Consider the following 21523-nt stretch of genomic DNA (forward strand, 5'->3'; position numbering starts at 1 on the left):
ACCTTCTGAAGTCCTGGGGGGTTAGGACTTCAGGGTATGAAGGGGGGAGCAGAGTTAGCTCATAATACTAGGAGGAATGTCTCTGCTTCTCTCTAATGCCTTTAACCAGTTCTGTCTGCTGCGTCCGCTCTCTCAGGAAGTGTTGTTTCATCGTTGTCCAGACAAGGTCACACCTGATGTCCTGGCATTTACAATAAAGGAGCTGCCATCCTAACGAGCAGCTGGTGAAGAGGGGAAACAGGGAAGCCTCTTTGGAGGGCTGCTGCCGGCGTGGAGTTGCACATCCCTTCCGGTGGCTAATTCCCTTTCTAAGGGTGACCTTCTGAGCGGACGCCCAGCGCACTGTACACGGCGTGTGGGGACCAGGGGTTCCGGCGCCCCCTCTGCCGCTTCTCATGGAGCTGCCCCTCACTAGCTGCTCTCTCCCTGCCTGGACGGCCGGTAGCGCCCCTGGCAGACCCTGGGCAGAGTGGAGGTGGGGCTCTGTGCTCCGTCTGGACCGTGGGGAACAGTGCTTCCATGTTGGCACGACCTGCTTGCTGAAATTGCATTGACGGTTTTAGTGTACATGACAGTGCGTGAAGCGGGCTTTCCTTGCCTGTCGGAGGGAAGTCATCCACATCTCAAATTTGGTACGCGGACTTGTTGGCCGGTGTCATGCTTTAAGCCTTGAAAGAAAGCTAAGTTTTACCACGTTGGGTTCGTGCTCCTCACACGTGAGGGTCTTCTAGAGGACTGCGTCTGGGGGTTCTGCAGACAGGTCTTGTAGGAGAAGAGCCCGGGCAGCTGTGGCCGCTGGCAGGTTCCCGTTCCCCGGCCTCCTCCCGGCCATTTCTGCCCCCACAGGAGCTGCTGCCAGCGGGCTGGCTCTGACCTGCACGCTTGTATTTTGTTGGGACAGATGGGAGAGGAGGGGCGGGGGGAGAATAAGAATAAATCCTAAATCCCACTAAGAGCCGGAAGGTGGAGTCTGTATGAAACCAAGCTCTTTAATTTCACGTGAATGTCATCAACCAGCTAAGCCCACCTGAGGGTCACCTTCCTGTACGTTTGCCCCGAGAGGTGATTTGCGGTACAGAGCTTGACGCCAAGACTGATTTCCGTTTACTCCACAGGCTGCTTGCGAGTAGGTTTCAGAGTGAGAGAGAGCGTTGCCCGTCCGAGCTGCACCCCTCATTTGTTGCTTTGGGGAAGACGTTTACTTCTCCTGGGCCTTCAGTTAGCTAAGGGGCAGTTGAAGCTTTCCATTCCGAACTGCTGTGCCGGGTAATTAGGAAGCCCACGCTGGCATGATCACAAGGTGAAACTCAAGCTCAGAAGTTTTCTGGGGTGGAGCCTGGCATCGGCACAGCTTCCTTTCGGGCAGTGCACTGTCTCCCGTGCCCAGAGCCCTTGCTCAGACACAAACCTCCGTCCTCCCAGAGATGAAGAGCAGCGGCTGTCGGAAGACCCTGGGCCCGGGCTCCAGTGTGTGTTTTTACGTCTCGGTTTGTAACTACAGTTTCCCCTTGTGTTTATACCTGTGTGGCTTCAGGAAAAGCAGAGTCAGGACAAGGCACAGATTTGTTTACGTGCTGGTTTGGTCTCGTGACTTGACGTTATTCTGAAGGACGCGTTGTTAGGCAGTGGTTTGAGGGTTCCAGGGCTTGGGGCCCCGGAGCAGGAAGTGAGGCCAGGGAGCCAGGTCCACGGAGCAGTGAGGTGTGGGCAGAGACCGTGCCGAAATGTTAACCCCTGCGGCGCTGAGGGACAGCAGTGGAGACGGGACCCAGGCATCCGAGTTCCGGACGCGGCGGGGAAGCGGTCCTCCCCAGACCCCACTTGTGAAGGCAGCTTCTGCCCTCTGAGAGGGTTCTGACACACGTCGGCCGGTTGCCCTGGTGGCTGCACGCGAGTCCTTTGTTGGGGGCGGGGGTGGGGGAGGGAAAAGCCAAGAGTCCACGGCCCCTCTTCTTGGATGGAGAGACTTCCACAGCTGTTTGACAGGACCCTCTGCTCTTCTATCCTCTGGCCTCCTTTCTTCTCAGTTGACTCCTGTCTTCAAAGCTCAAACCCTTGGGACTTCCCTGGTGGTGCAGTGGTTAAGAATCTACCTGCCAAGGCAGGGGACACGGGTTTGATCCCTGGTCTGGGAAGATCCCACATGCCGCAGAGCTACTAAGCTCGCGAGCCACAACTACTGAGCCCGTGCGCCACAACTACTGAGCCCGTGCGCCACAACTACTGAAGCCCTGCGCCCTAGAGCCCACACGCCGCAACTACCGAGCCCTTGCTCTAGAGCCCTCGAGTCACAACTACTGAGCCCGCGTGCCGCAACTGCTGAAGCCCGCGCACCTAGAGTTATGCTCCGCAACAAGAGAAGCCACTGCATTGAGAAGCCCACGCACCGCAACGTAGAGTAGACCCTGCTCGCCAAAACTAGAGAAAGCCTGTGCGTAGCAACGAAGACCCAATGCAGCCAAAAAAAAAAAAAAGCTCAAACCCTTGTCAGTTGCCCTTGGTCGAACTTGCACGTACAGGTACGCTTTGGTGGTTTTGCCTTTCTCCAGAAACCCACAAGAACACACCGACACTCGTCATCTGCTTTTGATCCTTCCACCCGTGCTTCCTTGCTCGACGCCGTGTTTTAAGTCAGCGTACCATGTCAGGGCTGGGATGGCCTGGGAGGTGGCCATGTGGGTTTCAACACGCCTTACGTAGTTAATGCTCTTCACGGTGGCAGAGGTGTCGGTAACGTCTCCTCTGACTGCTTTTGAGACGATCTTTGCTGCCTTTCAGTTCTTCTAGACTCTTCTGGTTCATTGTCTCATTAAAGTGCTTTCCTCTTGGCTCAAGAACCGAATTGTCGGGACTTCCCTGGTGGTCCAGTGGTTAAGAATCCACCTCCCAATGCAGGGGACGCAGGTTTGATCCCTGGTCGGGGAACTAAGATCCCACGTGCCGCGGGGCAACTAAGCCTGAGCAAAAGAACCGAATTGTCAAGGACCAGGTCTCTGATTCCTGTTTCTTCTAATGGGACCGAGTGTGGCACCCTACTTAATCCTCATGTAGTCGACTTTCATACCGTTAATGGGTGAAGTCACACGTCTTAATCCAGGCTGTGTGGTGAATCCGTGTTGGGAACATGAGCACGTCTCATCTGTGAACTGTGAACACCGACTTGTGGTTCCTCCCCTGCGGAAGGTACGGCCTGTGAGAGGCACCATAGCATTCTTGCAGGCTGGTAACGAGATCGAGCTTTGTTGCAGAAGTGGACGTGGCAAAGCCACGTTAGGATGAAAACTTGCTTCACAGAGATGATCGAGGGCATCCCTGATGACTGGGAGGGTCGTGGTTGAGTCCACGTATCCTTCTCACACCTGCCTCTCCCCAGGGCTTCTTGAGCAATGTTCGGGAACTTTGGAGACCAGGCACCAGACGCAGGCTTTTCTCTCTTGGGCAAGGACGAGGCAGCTTAACCGCAGCAGGTTTCTCCTGTGTTCCTTCCTGTCTGTGTTGGCATTTTGTATTAGAACTCTGAAATCATTGTCTGGAGAAGACCAGTGGGCAGTGAGTCTCGGGCCCACCGAGGTCAGGCTCCCTGACGAGATGGCTTCGAGGACCGGACATCTGTCCAGTTTGACCCCTGTCCCTTGGGACTCACAGGCTTTGTAGGTGTCTGTATGTTGGGTCACGTTGGCTGCTGTTTGTGAGGTTCCTGTAAATGACTTGCTTTAATTTTTAAGTTACTCGAAGGAACTTATGCTGCTGTATTTAAAATGGATAACCAGCAAGGGCCTACTGTGTAAAACAGGGAACTCTGCTCAATATTATGTAACAACCTAAATGGGAACATAATTTGGAAAAGGAGTAGATACATGTCTATGTATAACTTAATCACTTGGCTGTACACCTGAAACTAATGCAACATTGTTATTCAACTAGACTCCAACATAAAATAAAAGTTTAAAAACATAAAATAAAAAATAAGTAACTTACGCTTTTTTTGAAATGGGGCTGAAAAGATTTTATTTATTTTATAATTGTGGTAGGATCCACATAATGTAAAGTTAACCATTTGAGTGTATATGGTTTAGTAACACTTAGTACATTCAGAGCATTAGGCATCCATCACCACCGTCTAGTTCCAGAAGATTTTCATCACCCCAAAAGGAGACCTTGTACCCCTTGAGTGGTCACTCCTAAAGTGGGTTTATTTTTTTTCTTCCCCCCCTCCCCCCCTTTCCACTTCGCATTTCCCTTTTTTAAAAATTTTATAATTTTATTTTTGGCTGCGTGGGTCTTTGTTGCTGCGTGCAGGCTTTCTCTAGTTGCAGAGAGCGGGGGCTACTCTTTGTTGTGGAGCACGGGCTCTAGGTATGTGGGCTTCAGTAGTTGTGGCATGCAGGCTCAGTAGTTGTGGCTCACGGGCTCTAGAGCGCAGGCTCCGTAGTTGTGGCGCACGGGCTTAGTTGCTCCGCGGCATGTGGGATCTTCCCGGACCAGGGCTCGAACCTGTGTCCCCTGCATCGGCAGGTGGGTTCTTAACCACTGTGCCACCAGGGAAGTCCCAGTGAAGTGGGTTTATTTTTAAGGTTCAGTTTGAAGTGACGCCCTCTCTAGAGTTAGAGCGCATCTTATACGCGGCTGCCATCAGTCAGAGGTGAGGTGGACCCTTGGCTGTCAGAGTTGATTTCCTCATACTCGGTGTGTTAAGTGGTGGTGAGACACCTGCAGCTAGTCCCAGAAATCAGTTTTCTCATAAACTTTCTGAAGGTCCACACATTGAAAATAAAAAAGAATGGTTCTGTGATTTGCCTCTTAAGCAGCGTAAGATGCATTAAAATATTTCCGAGTGGACGTGGAACGTGCGCGAAACCGAGGGTGGGTGGATCCCCTCGGCCCCCCAGGCAGACACCTGCTTGCCCCTGGCACTGCGGACGTCGCGCCACCTCCACCAGCAGCTGGAGTCAGGACGGGAGGTGAAGGAGGAAGACAGCGGCGCGGGCAGTGAGAGGGCGCTAGCCGGCAAAGTGCACGGACTTGAGGTTTTCTCAGAGGTAGCACTTGGAGCACATGGGTTCCTGGAACACGTGCCTGTTCTCCTTTCGAGTTGAATCTTTTGTGTCTTTATTTCCGTGTGAATCTTAACATTCTCACCAGGATATTCTGGACGGTGTGCACGGTCGTGCCTTGTGTGTGGGGGGAGCCCCACTGTCAGAGGTAATGAGGTTGCTGTCCCGTGCAGGGAGGAGAGAATGAGTCCAGGCTCACACGTGAACCCAGCTCTCCCGCCGAGACGAGGGACAAGTCATCAGGGTGCCGTGCCAGCAGAGCTCCGGGTCCTGTCTGTCCAGAGATGAGTGATGAGTCCTTTCGTGGCATCTGGGGACCCAGGGTAGCTGAACCCATGAGAAGTGCGGTGTCCGGAGCCACGAGAGGAAGGGTTCATTCCCAGCAAAGCCATTAAAGTCACGTTGGCTTTATAGTTCTTTTCCCACGTCACTTGCAAATCTGTTGTGTGTTTTATAGTCTGAGCTATAAAAATAAGGAAAATATATTTAGACACATTTAACAATATAATAAAAAGCCACGCGTTGCGTGATTCTGTGCGTGTATGCTGCCCAGAACAGGTAGATCCGTAGAGACAGAAGGGGGATGGGTGGCTGACAGGAATGAAGGCCCGCGCGAATGGCAGTCACTGCCGGCGGGTGTGGAGTTCTTTGCCGGTGAGGGAAACGCTTTGGAATTAGATAGTGGTGATGGATGCACCACTCTGTGAATTTACTGAAAGCTACTAAATCATACGCTTCCAAAGGGTGAATTTTAGGGTATGCGAACCTCATCTCAATTTTTAAAATCTGGTCGGTGCTGAGAATCCCCAAGAAGAAAAATTTTTAAAATTTAAAACGAGGCCGCGCGTTACTCAAGCCTGAGAGTTGCGGCTCTAGCTCAGACTTCGCGAAGGATCGGATGGTAAGTACTTTTGGCTTTAAGGAACTCAGTGTTCCTGCTGTGCTGACATCTCTGCCCTTGTAGCCCGGGGGCAGCCGGGGACAGTCCATAAAGAGATGGGTGTGGCCGTACTCCCATAAAACCAGACAGAGAAGGTTTGCCAGCCCTGGGATTTGGCCAAGGGACGTAAGAGATTGGTCTTCAGTGAGTGTGCTTCCTGGACGGGGAGGTGAGGCCTGCGTGGTCGACCGTCTGGATGTTTCCAGAGAGGCTTCTTGGCGTGATTCTCTGCAACATGATGTCCATTTCTGTCGCCATCTTCATTTTACTCGTCTCTCTGGCTTGGTTAACTTCGCTGTGTCCCGTTCACAGCATGAGCGTGTGGGGGAACGAAGGATGCTGTAAGCACGGGCTCCTTGGTGATACTCTGACTTGGAGTGTTGGCGTCCTTGGACTATAAGAGCTCAGTGCAGGTGAAGTGACTTGGGGAAGGGTTGAGGCTTCACCAGGCTTGCCCCAGCGTCTATGAGGAGGAGTTCTTTTGGCATTTCAGTGTGCCAGGGTGCTTATCATGTTCTGTTCCCTTCTTATTTGTGTACTTTCTCAAGGACATGAATGTACTACATCAAGTAAAGGCACATTTGTATTCAACTTTTTACAGGTATTTACGACGTGGAGTCTTAATGGCATTAACACAGCGTAGGCTTTGAGCATCTTATACGCCCTGATAATTACGCCTTGTTCTAGGAAACATGGATATATGAAAACCCAGTGATAAACCTTAATATTATAAAAGTGCTTCCGCTTTACAATGTAATTTTTCATAGAGGGTCTCCTTTAAAAATGGATTCCTAGAACAAAAGCAGCCCCCAGATCCTGATTTCTAATACGCTTCTCCGTGAGAAGGACGCAGGGCTCCTTGGAGGAACGGCTGACGCTAGGGCTGGGCCAGGCTGTGTGCAAAACGAGTATGGAGTGTCTTGTGCCCTGAAAGTAAGGAAGTATTCAAACAAACAAAAAACCAAAAACCCTGCAACAATGAGGCTATGCCAGGGGGACACAGGGGTCCACTTAGAGTTACGTATCACCAGAGCTGCAATGAAATAAAGTCGTGCAGGATTATAACCCAGCATATATAAAGTATCCCTGAATCCATACTGGTAACACGTAAATGATTGGGTATATTAATAAGTGGGGGAGAAGAGACAAATCTGTGCAGAAAAATTCCAGATCTCTGTAGGTCCTCTGCCCTCAAGGGGGTGGAGCAGAGCCCTTCACTCCTGTAATATGGGCTCCATATGGTAAGCTCCTTCCACGGAGGGCAGGGTGAAAAGGTGGGGTGCAAGTCATGTGACCGAGGAGAAGCTGGTGCACGCTGTACCTGACCCTACCGGCTGATCGGCAGACTGTGGTGTTGATAGCATGGTCCTTGGTATTGTATGGTAAGCAGGGCATTCACCTCTTGTGGTCTCCCCTCCACATCCGTAACTCCAGGGTAATCGCGACAAAAACGTCAGACACATCCCAGTTGAGAGACATTCTGCAAAATGCCTGCACGGTACTCCTCAGAACCGTCGAGGGCATGGAAAACAAGGACAGTCTGGGAAGCTGTCGCTTAGGTGGGAGGAGCCTAAGGACATGTGACAACTAAATGCAATGTGGTGTCCTGGCTGGGACCCTGGGACAGAAAAAGACTATTAGGTGAGAGTGAAGAAAGCCTGAGTAAAGTGTAGACTCTAGTTAATATTAATGTACTAAGATTGGGGTCACTAGTTACGGCAAAGGTAGTCATGTAATGTGTAGACAGTAGGGGAAACTGGGGTGTAGGGTACACGGGGACACTCTCGGTGCAATTTTTCTGTAAGTCTAAAACCATTCTAAAATAAAGTGTTGAAGCTGTATTCTTACAAGGTGTTTTGAGTTACTCAGTTTGTAAACATCAGGAACATACCTTTTGGGCAGGAAGTGGGTGAAATCCCTGATCAGCCACCAGGCTCTTACTGGATGCCTGTTACGTGGATGGCCTCACATTGTGCTCTGAGCTATAGACAGGTATGGAGCTGGCCTGGGGTGGATGGCACCCTCTCTTAGCGATGGGATCCTGTACTTGGTAAAATAATACGTGGAGATGAAAACTAGTGCAAAGAATGGGGCATTTGGGGGGGAGGGGCAGACACAGGTTCAAATTCTTACTCTCCTTCTCCGTGTGGTTGCATCAGGCCACCTAAGCTTGCTAATAACTTCCCAATAACTTCCCTTCCCTGGATGAGGGGATAGCCACACCAGCGTTCCTTGCAGACTTATTTAAATGCTAAATGGGTGTCACACTAACGCAGCAGCGCGGTGCTTAAAATCAAGCAGGTGTGAAAAAATGAAAAAGTCACTCTTGGTGAAATAGCGGTAACGTGGGAGATACTGCAAAGTAGCACGTGTTACTTGTTTAAATGAGCAAGAGTCGGAAGTAACGGCAGTGAATTTTGAAGACGTTGATTGAAGCAGGTGGTAAAAAGAGAAGATTCGTCCTGGAGGGAAAGTGCAGGACTGGGGAGGGTCGGGGCTCTCCGTGTGGCTGTTAGAGACCCTGGTGGGAGGGGCACTGCCTGCGTCAGGGGGTGGGAGCTGCCTTAGGAGGGGAGGTGGGGAGCGGGGACTTTCAATGCAGACCATTGTGAAGTGACGGATTGGCTAAGTCAGGGTCAGCCTGTGACCCCTTTGTGGTCTGCAGCGAATGCCTTGTACGCAGTAAAACCTCCGGAAACACTTTGTTAGTTGTTTGGATTACATTCCTCCTGAGTGTGTAATAAACCCCAAAATACAGAAAGACGTAAAATAGGCTATTGAACGTTTGTTTTTGTTCTGTTCTGTTTTAAACTTCATTGTTTCATCTGACTTTACGGTTGTGGGATTGAACCTTGGATTGCACACGTTATACGATGGTCTAGGACGGTTAAACAGGCAAAGCTGCGTAAAATTCATGCAGTAGGCTTTTCTGTATTTCCTTCTTTTAAATTATAAAGAGGAAGACACCCGCGCCTTTAGGGGTTTGAAAGGGCAAGGCTTTGGGGGTTTAGGCAGAGGAGCCTTGGGAACATTTCCCCCTGAGGTCAGGAGTCGTCAGTGAGGTCACAAGGGAGCCTTGAGTGCCGGGGTTAGAGTGGGTGGGCGGGGGGAGGCGGCTGCGTGAACTTGACCGTCACGAGGCAGCGGGCACAGACAGGCAGGCAGACGCCGGGGCTGCCGCAGAGCGGGTCTGTGGGGCGCTGTGCTCACGGCGGGCGGAGAGCCGGTAAGAGAGCCTGCGTCCCCTCTCGGGGCATCTCCTGCAGGACAGGGGTGCTTTCCTGCCGCCGTGGCCGTGTGCCGGGCTTTGCAGCGACTCGTGCCCCTTCTGTCGTGCTGTCTTGAAGAGCAGGTTGTCAGCTCACAGGGCGGTGTGAGGCCATCCGGGGAGGTCTGCAGACGCGCCCCTCGTGTGTTGTGCTGCCTGAAAGTGAGCGATCATGCAGATCGGCGTGCAGAGTCCAGCTGAGCTCTGCCCGTGTGCGCGTGTGTGTGTGGGCACGCGAGCCCGTGCCGTGTGTGTGTGTGTGCTTGTACACACGCGCGGTTTTGGTCGCCTGGGTTTGTGCCGTTGGCTGAAAGCGCGCTGGAGCTAGAAGGCAGTGCCTCTCGGGACTGTGCCCTGGGCGGTGAGCTGATGTGACTGGGAGCCCTTGGTATGCGGGAGGCGCTCCACGTGAGGTCTGCAGACCTGCCTTCCCTGCCGAAGGGGCCCCCGAGGAGACTGGCGGGAGTGCGCTAGCATTTCACGAAGGCCCTTCCTTGCTTTGCCTTTTCTTTTTCCGTAGCAGTAAGCAACGAGCGTTCTCACGACGGAGGCTTTGAATGTGGATGTAGAAAGGAAATGGTGAGTCAGCCACATGAGAATGAAAAAAGCAGGGAAATCAGGTGTGCGTGTTGCGTCATGAACACGATGCTTGGTGGGTAAATTCACTCCTAGCCTGCTGATGGCAATGAAAAAGTGTAAATGGGGAAAATGGCATTGGGGTGGTTCTGAGCATTTTGCGATTCTTGCTCTGCAGTCGTGACGATTTAAAGGCATGCATTTCTTACGGGTTTTACTGTATATGTGCTGTGGGGTTTTGGGTTTGTTGTTGTTTTTTTTTTTTTGCCTTTTATATTGTGATAAATAAAACAAGTTATTAATTTTGGCCATATTTCTAAACGATTGAAATTGTTTTGCTTCACTAAAGCAGGCTTTTGTGTGTGTGGCGGGAGTGTGCCGTTTTCACAGGGAAACTGCTGCATGTCTGTGGTACACAGACGCACACACACAGTTTGGGTCTGCATTGACAGATTCACATGGGTAGGAGTCATCTTGAAATGACTTAGTGGTCATGCTTAGGTGAAACGTAAGGAGGCAAAGGGATTTGAAGAAAGGTTTTCAGAAATCTACCTGACAGCATTTATAATGAAAGAACCTGCTGTCGTATATACATTGTCTGAAGACTTACACAGTGAAGGAACGGAAAATGATATTTTAACACGTCGTAAAATAACTGAAGATTAGGTACAGGTTTGACGAATGGCTGACATATTTCTTTTCCTTGCAAAGCAGAATCTTAGAGGGCGTCTGTTATAAATATTTCTGATGATTATGTTGCAGAAAAGTGTTTGATGGCTGGTAGGAAACGGGACATGTCTATGCAGCTTTTTGTCAAGCATAGTGGAAAAAACATTTCACACTTTCTCTCTCTGTCTCTCTCACACACACATAGCCACAAACATATACCCCTTAGGGAAAAATATTTGCAGGGGTATTTTCATTCACGAACGCATGAACGAACAAAACACAGAAAAGCCATTTATAAAAGGCGTATTAGAAATCACCATACATACTGGTGTTGACCACGCAGGTCGGGTAAGGCTCCTCCTGCCCAGCTGGGGTGACAGACGACCCTGTAAATGTATGCTCATGGCTGCGTGTTTGGCATGAACTGGCTGCACCCCCAGCCGCCTCTGGGTTTTGGAGGTTACGGAAGCTGATACTTCATGTGGCCTTTCGAATGCATTTGCTTTACTCTCACTACCTTGAATTCTTTGCCTCTTGTGTGCATTAAAATTTAGGAAGGTCTGGGTGGGGAAGCAGTAGAAACAAGAGGTGGTGTTTCGTGTCCACCGGATTGGCCCATCTCTCCCCGGTCAGCGGACACTCGTGTTTTCTGGCTGGCTTTCCCTCCAACAGGTTAGATAAGTCATTTCTCTGAGGCTTGTAGACATCCCTGGATGTCTGAAGAGATCCTAAAGTTATTTAGTTTTTCACCTTTGAAAAAAGACTTGCAGAATCCTTTGTGTTCATTACTTAAGGTTCAGAAGGGCTTCTCGCCTGTATAACTTGGACCTCACAACATGGGTACCATGTTCATTTTACGATAAGCAAACTGGGGCTTAAGTAACTGGATTCACACAGCTTCTTAATGGAGAGCCCTTGCATGCAGTATGGCTGGTCTTTAATCTGGTGGGTTCCTGCTAAGTCCTACCCCCTCGGATGTTGGAAGGTTCTACAGATCGGCACAGCCTGCATATAGACCTGTGTAAGATGCCAAACCTCTTCTGTTATTAGCTGTCACGTCCCAGGGCCAGTGCACCAACAGTGCAGTGAGAAGGGGTTCCAGTGTGGGTTTCCGGGGCGGTGGTGTAATACAAAGACCTCTTAACCAGGCTGAGAAACTGCGGACCCAGGTCCCAAGCCTGCGTGGACGTGACCTTCTGTTTCTTCATCCACGAAATAAGGAGTTTGGATGAAATGATTTCTCAGGACCCTTTCAGCCATCATCATTTTTGATTCTCGGGGAGAGAAGCCAGGGACTCAGATTCCCCTTAAATGACCCATCCAGTCCAGTGGGTTGTATTGTTGTATTCATTTGCTACCAACATTCATGTGAGTGAAGACATATATGAGATACACACATGTGTGTAGTATCTTTGAGATCCATATGTAAATAAATAGAATGAGCTCTGCAGCAGACTTGATTTTTCTGCCTGCAGGGGTTTCTTGATGCAATGGCAGTGTCATTGACAGTACACCCACTTAGGTGTTCTGTGGTGAAGTCAGCTGCTAACAGACGAAGTTCTCCCAGGTACGGCTTACATACCATGTGTTATTTAATGACTTTGTTAAAAAGTCCAGCCAGTGGGCGCTTACACGTATTTGGAGGCCATTAAAAATAGAATAACTAGAAGTTCTAGGAAGGTGTTAAACATTTATACATACACACACACCTGCAGATATATGTATATACCCCTGCATGTATATGTATACACATGAGCATGCAAGTATGTGTATATATACACATGCGCACATAAATATGTATTATAGACATTTTATATAGGAATAAAGTAAATTTTCATGTACAATAAATATCTGAAGCCTATTGACTAAATAATCATTTCTAAATATGGTTCAGCTGAGTAACAATCATACAATTTTCTGAGATGGTATTTTCAAAATTTTGGGTCACATGCATTGTGCTAAAAGGACACGCTTAAAGCAGATGGTTTTCTCTTAATTTACGGAGATCCTATGCTATTCTAAGTAATGTTTTAATCTCTTTTACCACAGAGTTTCCCAGAATTAAAAAGTGGCTCCTTATTTCATAAGCTTGATGTATGTTTTTGAGAGCTAGGATTTATACTTATCTGTGGTTACAGCCTTCTAGGCTGTGGTATATAGTCTTTAATAACATTTCCTTCTTTAAAAAATCTGTTTTACTAAGTAGAACAGTTTTATTAAAAACATATGGAAATTCCGGAAAGCAGAATGAAGACATTAAAAATTGCCCTCAACCTCACCATCCAGAGAGACCACTGTATCTACTTTGTGTCCTTTTTCAGCACAAATGTTCATTGATACACATGTGATCACACTATACGTACTGTATATGAACAGCTTTTTCTCCCCTTGTACGTATGTGGTGCCTGGCCTTCTAAGATACGGCGGCCCAGTAGGAACACCATGGGCTTGTAGGGATGTTCCCAGTCTTTCACAGTGGGAAGTGATACCACAGCGAACGTATGTGGTGAAATATTTGTGCTCTTACACGCTCATTTCCTTAGGAGAACATTCTAGACATGGAGTTGCCAGGCAGTCTTTTGGAAAATACCCCCAAGTTGCCCTCCGTAAGGTGGGTCCCTCTCATAGCCCACCACCAACAGCCTAGGCCAGCCCTGCTTCTCCCGAACCCTTGTCCACGTTAGACATTTTTAAAATTCTGTGACTTGGTAGGCAAAACTATTTCATTTTTAACCAGCATTTCCTCGGTGACTAGTAAAGTTGAACTTCTTTGTGTGTTGTTATCTAGCCGTTTGTATTTTTTCTTGTGTGCATTACTGTTCACATCTTCTGTGTCTTCCTGCTGACAGTGGGGCCTTCCTTGATCATCGTTCTTTACGTTGCAAATAGATGCCCGAGGTGTGTTGTGTGCTTTTCAAACACTGATGGTTGGTTAGGGTTAGATTTTTTTTTTTAATTGAAGTATAGTTGATTTACAGTGTTTTAGGTGTACAGCAAAGTGATTCAGTTATACATGTATATGCATTCTTTTTCAGATTCTTTTCCATTATAGGTTATTACAAGATATTGAATATAGTTCCCTGTGCTATACATACAGTAGGTCCTTGTTGTTTGTCTATTTTATTTATAGTAGTGTGTTTATGTTAATCCCAAACTCCTAATTTATTCCTCCCCTCCTTTCCCCTTTGGTAACCATCAGTTTGTTTTCTATGGCTGTGAGTCTGTTTCTGTTTTGTAAGTAAGTTCATTTGTATCATTTTTTAGATTCCACATGTAAGAGATATCATATGGTATTTGTCTTTCTCTGTCTGACTTACTCAGTATGATAATCTCTAGGTCCATCCATGTTGCTGCAAATGGCAATATTTCATTCTTATTTATGGCTGAATAATATTCCAGTGTATATGTATACCCCACGTCTTCTTTATCCATTTATTTGTCGATGGACATTTAGGTTGCTTCCATGCCTTGGCTATTGTAAATAATGCTGCTGTGAACGCTGGGGTGCATGTGTCTTTTCGAATTAGAGTTTTCCTCTTTTCTGGACATATGCCCAGGAGTGGGATTGCTGGATCATATGGTAGCTCTTTTTTTGTTTGTTTGTTTCGGCCATGCTGCATGGCTTGCAGGATCTTAGTTCCCCGACCAGGGATTGAACCTGGGCCACCTGCAGTGGAAGCGCAGAATCCTAACCACTGGACCGCCAGGGAATTCCCAGTAGCTGTATTTTTAATTTTTTAAGGAACCTCCACACTGTTCTCCGTAGTGGCTGCACCAAGTTACATTCCCACCAACAGTGTAGGAGGATTCCCTTTTCTCCACACCCTCTGCAGCATTTATTATTTGTAGACTTTTTGATGACGGCCATTCTGACTGGTGTGGTTAGTTGTTTTTTTTTTCAAACCGTACAAGTGTTTGGGGTTTTTTTTCCCCTTAATTGGGGTATAGGTGCTTTACAATGTTGTGTTAGTTTCTGCTGTACAGCAAAGTAAATCAGCTATATGTGTACATATATCCCCTCTTTTTTGTATTTCCTTCCCATTTAGGTCACCACAGAGCACTGAGTAGAGTTCCCTGTGCTATACAGCAGGTTCTCATTAGTTATCTATTTTATACATAGTACTGTATATATGTCAATCCCAATCTCCCAATTCATCCCACCTCCCCTTCCCCCCCTTGGTGTCCATACATTTGTTCTCTACTTCTGTGTCCCGATTTCTGCTTTGCAAATAGGTTCATCTGTACCATTTTTATAGATTCCAAATATATGCGTTAATATACGATATTTGTTTTTCTTTTTCTGACTTACTTCACTCTGTATGACAGTCTCTAGGTCCATCCACATCTCTACAAATGACCCAATTTCATTCCTTTTTATGGCTGAGTAATATTCCATTGTATATATGTACCACATCTTCTTTATCCATTCATCTGTCAGTGGGCATTTAGATTGCTTCCATGACCTGGCTGTTGTAAAGAGTGCTGCAGTGAACATTGGGGTGCGTGTATCTTTTCAAATTATGGTTTTCTCAGGGTATATGCCCAGTAGTAGGATTGCTGGATCATATGGTAGCTCTATTTGTAGTTTTTTAAGGAACCTCCATACTGTTCTCCATAGTGGCTGTATCAATTTACATTCCCACCAATAGTGCAAGAGGGTTCCCTTTTCTCCACACCCTCTCCAGCATTTCTTGTTTGTAGATTTTCTGATGATGCCCATTCTAACTGGTGTGAGGTGATACCTCATTGTAGTTTTGATTTGCATTTCTCTAATAGTTAGTGATGTTGCGCATCTTTTCACGTGCCTCTTGACCATCTGTATGTCTTCTTTGGAGAAATGTCTATTTAGGTCTTCTGCCCACTTTTTGATTGGGTTGTTCGTTTTTTTTGATATTACACTGCATGAGCTGTTTGTATATTTTGGAGATTAATCCCTTGTCGGTCACTTTGTTTGCAAAGATTTTATGTGGGTTGCAGATATTTTCTGTGGGTTGTTGGTCACTTTGTTTGCAAACCCATTCCGTGGGTTGTCTTTTCGTTTTGTTTCTGGTTTCCTTTGCTGTGCAAAAGCTTTAAAGTTTCATTAGGTCCCATTTGTTTACTTTTGTTTTTATTTTCATTACTCTAGGAGGTGGGTCAAAAAAGATCTTGCTGTGATTTCTGTCAGAGTATTCTTCCTATGTTTTCCTCTAAGAGTTTCATAGTGTCTGGTCTTTAATCCATTTGGAGTTTATTTTTGTGTATGGTGTTAGGGAGTGTTCTAATTTCATTCTTTTACATGTAGCTGTCCAGTTTTCCCAGCACCACTTATTGAAGAGGCTGTCTTTTCTCCATTGTATATTCTTGCCTCCTTTGTCATAGATTAGGTGAGCATAGGTGCGTGTGTTTATCTCTGGGCTTTCTATCCTGTTCCATTGATCTGTGTTTCTGTTTTTTGTGCCAGTACCATACTGTCTTGATTACTGTAGCTTTGTAGTATAGGCTGAAGTCAGGGAGCCGTGATGGCCATTGTGACTGGTGTGGTTAGATTTTTTTTAAACCATACGAGTGTTTTTAGCTGTCACGTCATCACCCTTGCCAGGCGGCTTTACTGTCACGTCATCACCCTTGCCAGGCGGCTTTGTGCAGTCTGTTTGTATTCTGGTGGCCACTGGCTCCTGGTGGCTGTGCAGTCCGCTCAGTGTTTGCAGAAAGGGTGTCCACCCGGGGCTCTGTGGGCTGAATTCCCTGTGAGGCGTAGACCACCATCTGAAATACTCTGCAGTGCTTTGCAGAGAAGATAAAACTGCTTGGGAGCAGAACCCGCGGGTTTGATGAGCGTCTAATGTGGTGGTGCAGCGTGGAAGCAGGAGCCAAAAGATGGGCGCTGCAGTCCTCGCTCAGGGGGTCGGGCGCGTCACTTAGGCTCGTGGCATCAGTGAGGCGGGCATGCTGTGCTTTCTCGGGTGTGTGGAGCTCTCTAGGTGGAGGTTAGTACTAGATTTGTCTCCCCCAGAGAATAGAGACATGCCCTCTTTCCCAATAACCCCCACTCACCCTCCCTCCCTTTTTGCTCCGGTTGACAGGAACCTCAGGGTCACATTTGAGGCACATATACCCTAATGACATGCCTCTTTGTGGTTCTTTTCTACCCTTATGCCTTTCCACTTTTTTAAAAGATATTATCTCTTGTTGGGATGTTTCTATGTTCATTTTAATGCTCCTGTTGTGTTTTTGTCTGGTAAGCCACCTCAAAACATTTGATCATCGAGGGTGTAAGTATGTTGAAATAAGATAAATAGATGTCGTAGAACTATAAACTAAACAGATTCAAAAGAGCCAAGGGCTTCTCAATAATCAGTTAATATTTTTGTAATGGTCATTGTTTTATGGAAAAATCGAGTTAGTTCAAATTGCCCTTAATGAGCAAGTCACCGTAATTGAATCTGCCCGTTGGGCCCGTTTCTGTAGCAGCTGGGGCAGCGTGATGGTCACAAGCGGAGGTGGAGCCGGGGCTGCCCACCTCTCAGGGAAGATGAGGGGGCAACGTGAGTCCTCTCCCAGGCCTGTCAGCTCCAACACGCTGGACTCCTAAGGGTGTGGGTTGGTTTCCAGATCAGAAGAAGAACCGCATTCTCAGTGGACAGGTTTTTGGGTGACATCGTACATTATCTTACAGGTTACCGATCGTATTCGTGTGTTTAGGTGCCCTGGAGCCTGCAGAGTCGTATCAGGTAGACAGAGAACCTCCCTTGAAGGAGCTTACCCTCTACTGTAATGGAAAATAATACATTACAAATTACCACAGACCAGGTGACTTCAGCAGTGGTCATTTATCTCTCACAGTCCAAGATCAAGGTGCTGGCCAATTCAGTTCCTGGTGAGACCCCTTTCCTGGTGGGCAGACAGCCGTCATCTTGCTGTGTCCTCACATGGTGGAGAGCAGGGGCGTGGTGGGGAGCAAGGTCTCTTGTGTCTCTTCTTACACGGGCACTAATGGCACTCATGAGGGCTCCACCCTTACAACCTAATCATTTCCCAGCCATGTAATACCATCATGTTGGGGGTTAAGATTTAACATGAATTTTCAGGGGACACAAACATTCAGTCCATAACATAAGTGTAAATGGCTGTGATGTAGGGTAGTCAGAAGGCCCAAGAGAATCAGTCGGCCTGCTTTGCTTTCCAGTCCTGTACCTTCCCTCCCTCCTTCCCTCCCTCCCCCTCCCTCCCCCCTTCCTCCCTCCTCCCTCTCTCTCTCCCTCCCCCCTCCCTCCCTTCCTCCCCCTTCTTCTCCCCCCCCCCCTTCCTGTTACCTCACTGGGCCCTTGCTGAAACCTGCTTTGTGCCAGGCACTGTTAGGACCCGGGACACACAGGGTAGACGAGACAGAAGTGGGTGCTGTCAGTCTAGCCAAGAGAAGTGATATTAAATTAAAATAATACAGATACGTCAAGTCCAGTTTAGGGACAAACCCATAGAGATTAAATCCTTATGGGGGTTCACGAGAAGAAAGGCTTATCTTTGGCAATAGGCCGGGGAAACGCTTGATCGAAAAAAGGTTGCCCTTCATTTGGATCTTAAAGAATAGGAACGGTGTCCATGGGGCAGCCTCTGTGAATCAAAGCGGAGAAAAGGGAGCCCCAACTGTGTGGGGCAGGGAAGGGCCTTTGCCCTAAGTGTATGTGCAGGAACGGGGGTGACTGGAGAGTGGCAGGTGGTTTGGGGTGGACGGGAGGGAACCTGGAAGATCCAAGTGTGCAGGCTGGCCTTGATTTGGGTGGGAGGGCGGGAAATTTTAGGGGGAGAGAATTAAGCATATCTGCCTTCCATGCTAACTATAATTAAGATGTGTGCGTGTCTGTAAAATTGAAGAAGTAGAGGAGAGAGGAGGATTGGACATGCCCGTCACCGGTCATCTATCACACAGGACACTTGAACGTTCCGGAAAAGTTCCCGTGAGATGGCTTTGCTTTCAGAAAATGTAACTTGTGCATGTTGTACATGGATTCACCCTCTAATGTGTTGAAATGGGGCATTTCCCCATTATAACTGCAATAGGGTTTCACGTGCAGTTTGAATCCTGCACATCTGCTGCAGACAGTCGGCCATCTTTGCAGACAAGAGTGCTGAGTAATCTACAAGGATTTCAGGCAATGACCGCCACAGAGCGAAAGGAAACTTTCTTAGGCAGTGGAATTGTATTTAGGCTTGGTTGTGGTGGTGAACGCACAGCCCTGCACATTTACCCAAACTCGTCCAACGGTGCACCTCAAATCAGTGAATTTTATGGTATGTAATTGATACCTTGATAAAATTGGGATGGGCTGTGGAGAAAAATGGAAGTGGAAGTGTTATGGAATGTGAAAACCTCCTACATCCATAGCTACCTGTCTAGGAATTCAAACGTGCATTTTTAAAACAGTGAAGTGGCTCAGAAGAGCGTGTACCTATAAGGGACAAGAATTAAGGTGAACCCAAATTCATACGTTGCTTGTTACCTATGCCCTAACATTTCTAGCTTTTATGTTTTCGTCACCTGTAGATCACACTTAATAAAAATGACACAAGCTAAATAAAAATGACACAACTTAGATGTTCCTAAAACTGTTACTAAGGTAAATGTCTGCCATAATAAAATAATATTTATCACGGTGACTGTCCAGACCTGACCAGACCTGATTTTTCTTCTAACTCTTATGACTTTGTTTTTTTGGGTTTTTTTTTTTTTTTTTTTTTTGGCTGCTCTGTGCAGCTTGCAGGATCTTAGTTCCCCGACTAGGGATTGAACCTGGGGCCGTGGCAGTGAAAGTGCAGATTCCTAACCCCTGGACCACCACAGAATCCTCCCCCCACCCTTTTTTGTGGACTGTCATGACTTTGAATGACAGTTTGTGGAGGTGCCCTTGGTTCACAGGTGGACGGTCACGAGGGACCATTGCTCCTACTAGCAGCTCAAAAAGGGGGGGGGGGGCGCAGAAAAGTAATTAAAATAGTTGTTTTAAAAAAACTCCCCAGATCCTCCCCCATGTAAATGAAATCCCTTCCCTAGCATTCTTGTCATAGCCTGCAGAGTGCTTATCAAAATGAGCACTTACATAAGTTTGCATTTTGCAAAAATTACTGTCTTCCTTGATTTCTAGACCAGGGCTCAGCAAACTACAGCCCAAGCGCCCAGTCCCCTGGGCCAGGGTTCGGGAAGCCTGTCCTGGTGGACGACTGTGGGTTGGTCCCTGCAGGCTTGGTACCAAGGGGTATCTCATCATTTTTGTTTTTTTTTTTTCAGATGATGATGATCTAGTTGGGGAGAGACATGCCACGCCAAGGATGAAAACTTCAGGAGTAGCTTTTAATACCCAAAGTGGATAGAAAAGTGAGAGAGAAGGAATTTGGGAAGGGAGGTCCCATAAAGCAGAGCTTCCTAACACTGGTGTGACATCCAGATTGCCTGGGAGGTGTTCTCTCAGACACAGATTTGCAGGCAAGCATTTCCTCCCCAGTCCCTACCTCCATCTGCCCAGGCCTGGCTTTCTGATGGAGTAAGTTTGAGGAGAGCTTAGATTCGTGTGTCTAAAATCATCGTCTACATTCTTCAGAATAGTCTCGACAAGAATTGGAGGGAGGGTGGTGTTTGAAGAAATAAGATTGGCTATGAATATAAAACGATTGTCGGATACTTGGGAATTGACTGTATATCCTCTCTCACATATTCAGTGGAAATTTTCGTACTTAAAAAGCTTTAGGACTTCCCTGGTGGTGCAGTGGTTTCAGAATCCGCCTGCCAACGCAGGGGACGTGGGTTCGATCCCTGGTCCGGGAAGATCCCACATGCCGCGGAGACACGAAGCCCGTGGGCCACAACTACTGAGCCTGTGCTCTAGAGCCCAAGAGCCACAACTGTTGAGCCCACGTGCCACAACTACTGAAGCCCGTGTGCCTAGAGCCCGTGCTCCGCCACAAGAGAAGCCACCGCAATGAGAAGTCCGTGCACCGCAACAAAGAGTAGCCGCCGCTGACCGCAACTCAAGAAAGCCCACAGGCAGCAACGAAGACCCAATGCAGCCATGAATAGACAGACAGACAGATAGATAGATAGATAGATAGCTTGCTTTAAAACCAAAAAATAAAACTGAAAATGTTGCCTGGCTCTCCGCAGTAAGGGCAGGGGTGGTTCTGGGTGGGAGGGAAGGGCAAGGGGTTGTGTATCTGCAGCATTCTATTTTTTTTGTTTTTGGAAACTTTGGAAACAAGTAGGGAAAGGGTAACTTTATTCCTGGGAGGGTAGTAAAGCCTCTGATGTTTGTTACAGTTTCCTCTGTTCTTCTCTGTGGGTTTGGGATACTTTTTAATGTATCCACTTAGCTCTCTAGACAGCCTGGTCTACTATCAAACAGGATACGGTAGTTTCCTAGGGACGCAGCAGGGGCTGTAGGGTCAAAGGCAGATGGAGCTTCTTTTGAGTGTCTCTTCTGCCTGTGGTTTGCGTTTTGTTCCGTGCTTCAGGTGTCTTCTGGTCAGCTGCTGGTTGACCCGTGCTGAGTGTGTGGGACCGGCTTGGCTGCCTTTGTGTGCAGCTGAGCCGAGGGATCTGAGCGCCCGTCTGAAGAGGTAGCAGATCCGCACTGGGAATGTGAGGTCACTGTGGATCCCTGAGGACCCTCTCCTGTCCTCCAGCTTCACAAGGCAGGTCGTGTCCTGCCTGGTCGCCTAGTCAGCTTACAGCACACACGCCGATCGTCGTCTGTGACAGGTGGCCCGGCGCCGTTGACGGCCAGCCCCGCCTCTCCAGAAATCTTAATCCAGTCGGTTTGGCCAGTCGTAAGAAAATTTCAGATCGGTGTCAGGCTTGCCCAAAAGACTGGGTGTAATGTATGTTTTTAGCAGAGCAAGTAAGAGAAAGCCAGAAGAAAACTTGGCTTAAAAAGCACATGAAAATAGCATTTTTATTCCGTTAGTCTATGGTGCTATGATTCTATTCTTCTGAAAAATAATTTTGCAACAGAAACTGGTCTGGAGCTTTGATAGGCAGAGGGGATT

At 47.8% G+C, this 21523-nt stretch overlaps 1 protein-coding gene across 9 annotated transcripts in view; it reads left to right on the forward strand.

Moving 5' to 3' along the window:
• Positions 1-21523, forward strand: part of SHROOM2 (shroom family member 2) — a 139069-nt gene that overhangs the window by 89540 nt on the left and 28006 nt on the right. The window lies entirely within an intron of this gene.

The sequence above is a fragment of the Balaenoptera musculus genome, chromosome X, assembly GCF_009873245.2.
Source record: "Balaenoptera musculus isolate JJ_BM4_2016_0621 chromosome X, mBalMus1.pri.v3, whole genome shotgun sequence".
Lineage (NCBI taxonomy): Eukaryota > Metazoa > Chordata > Mammalia > Artiodactyla > Balaenopteridae > Balaenoptera > Balaenoptera musculus.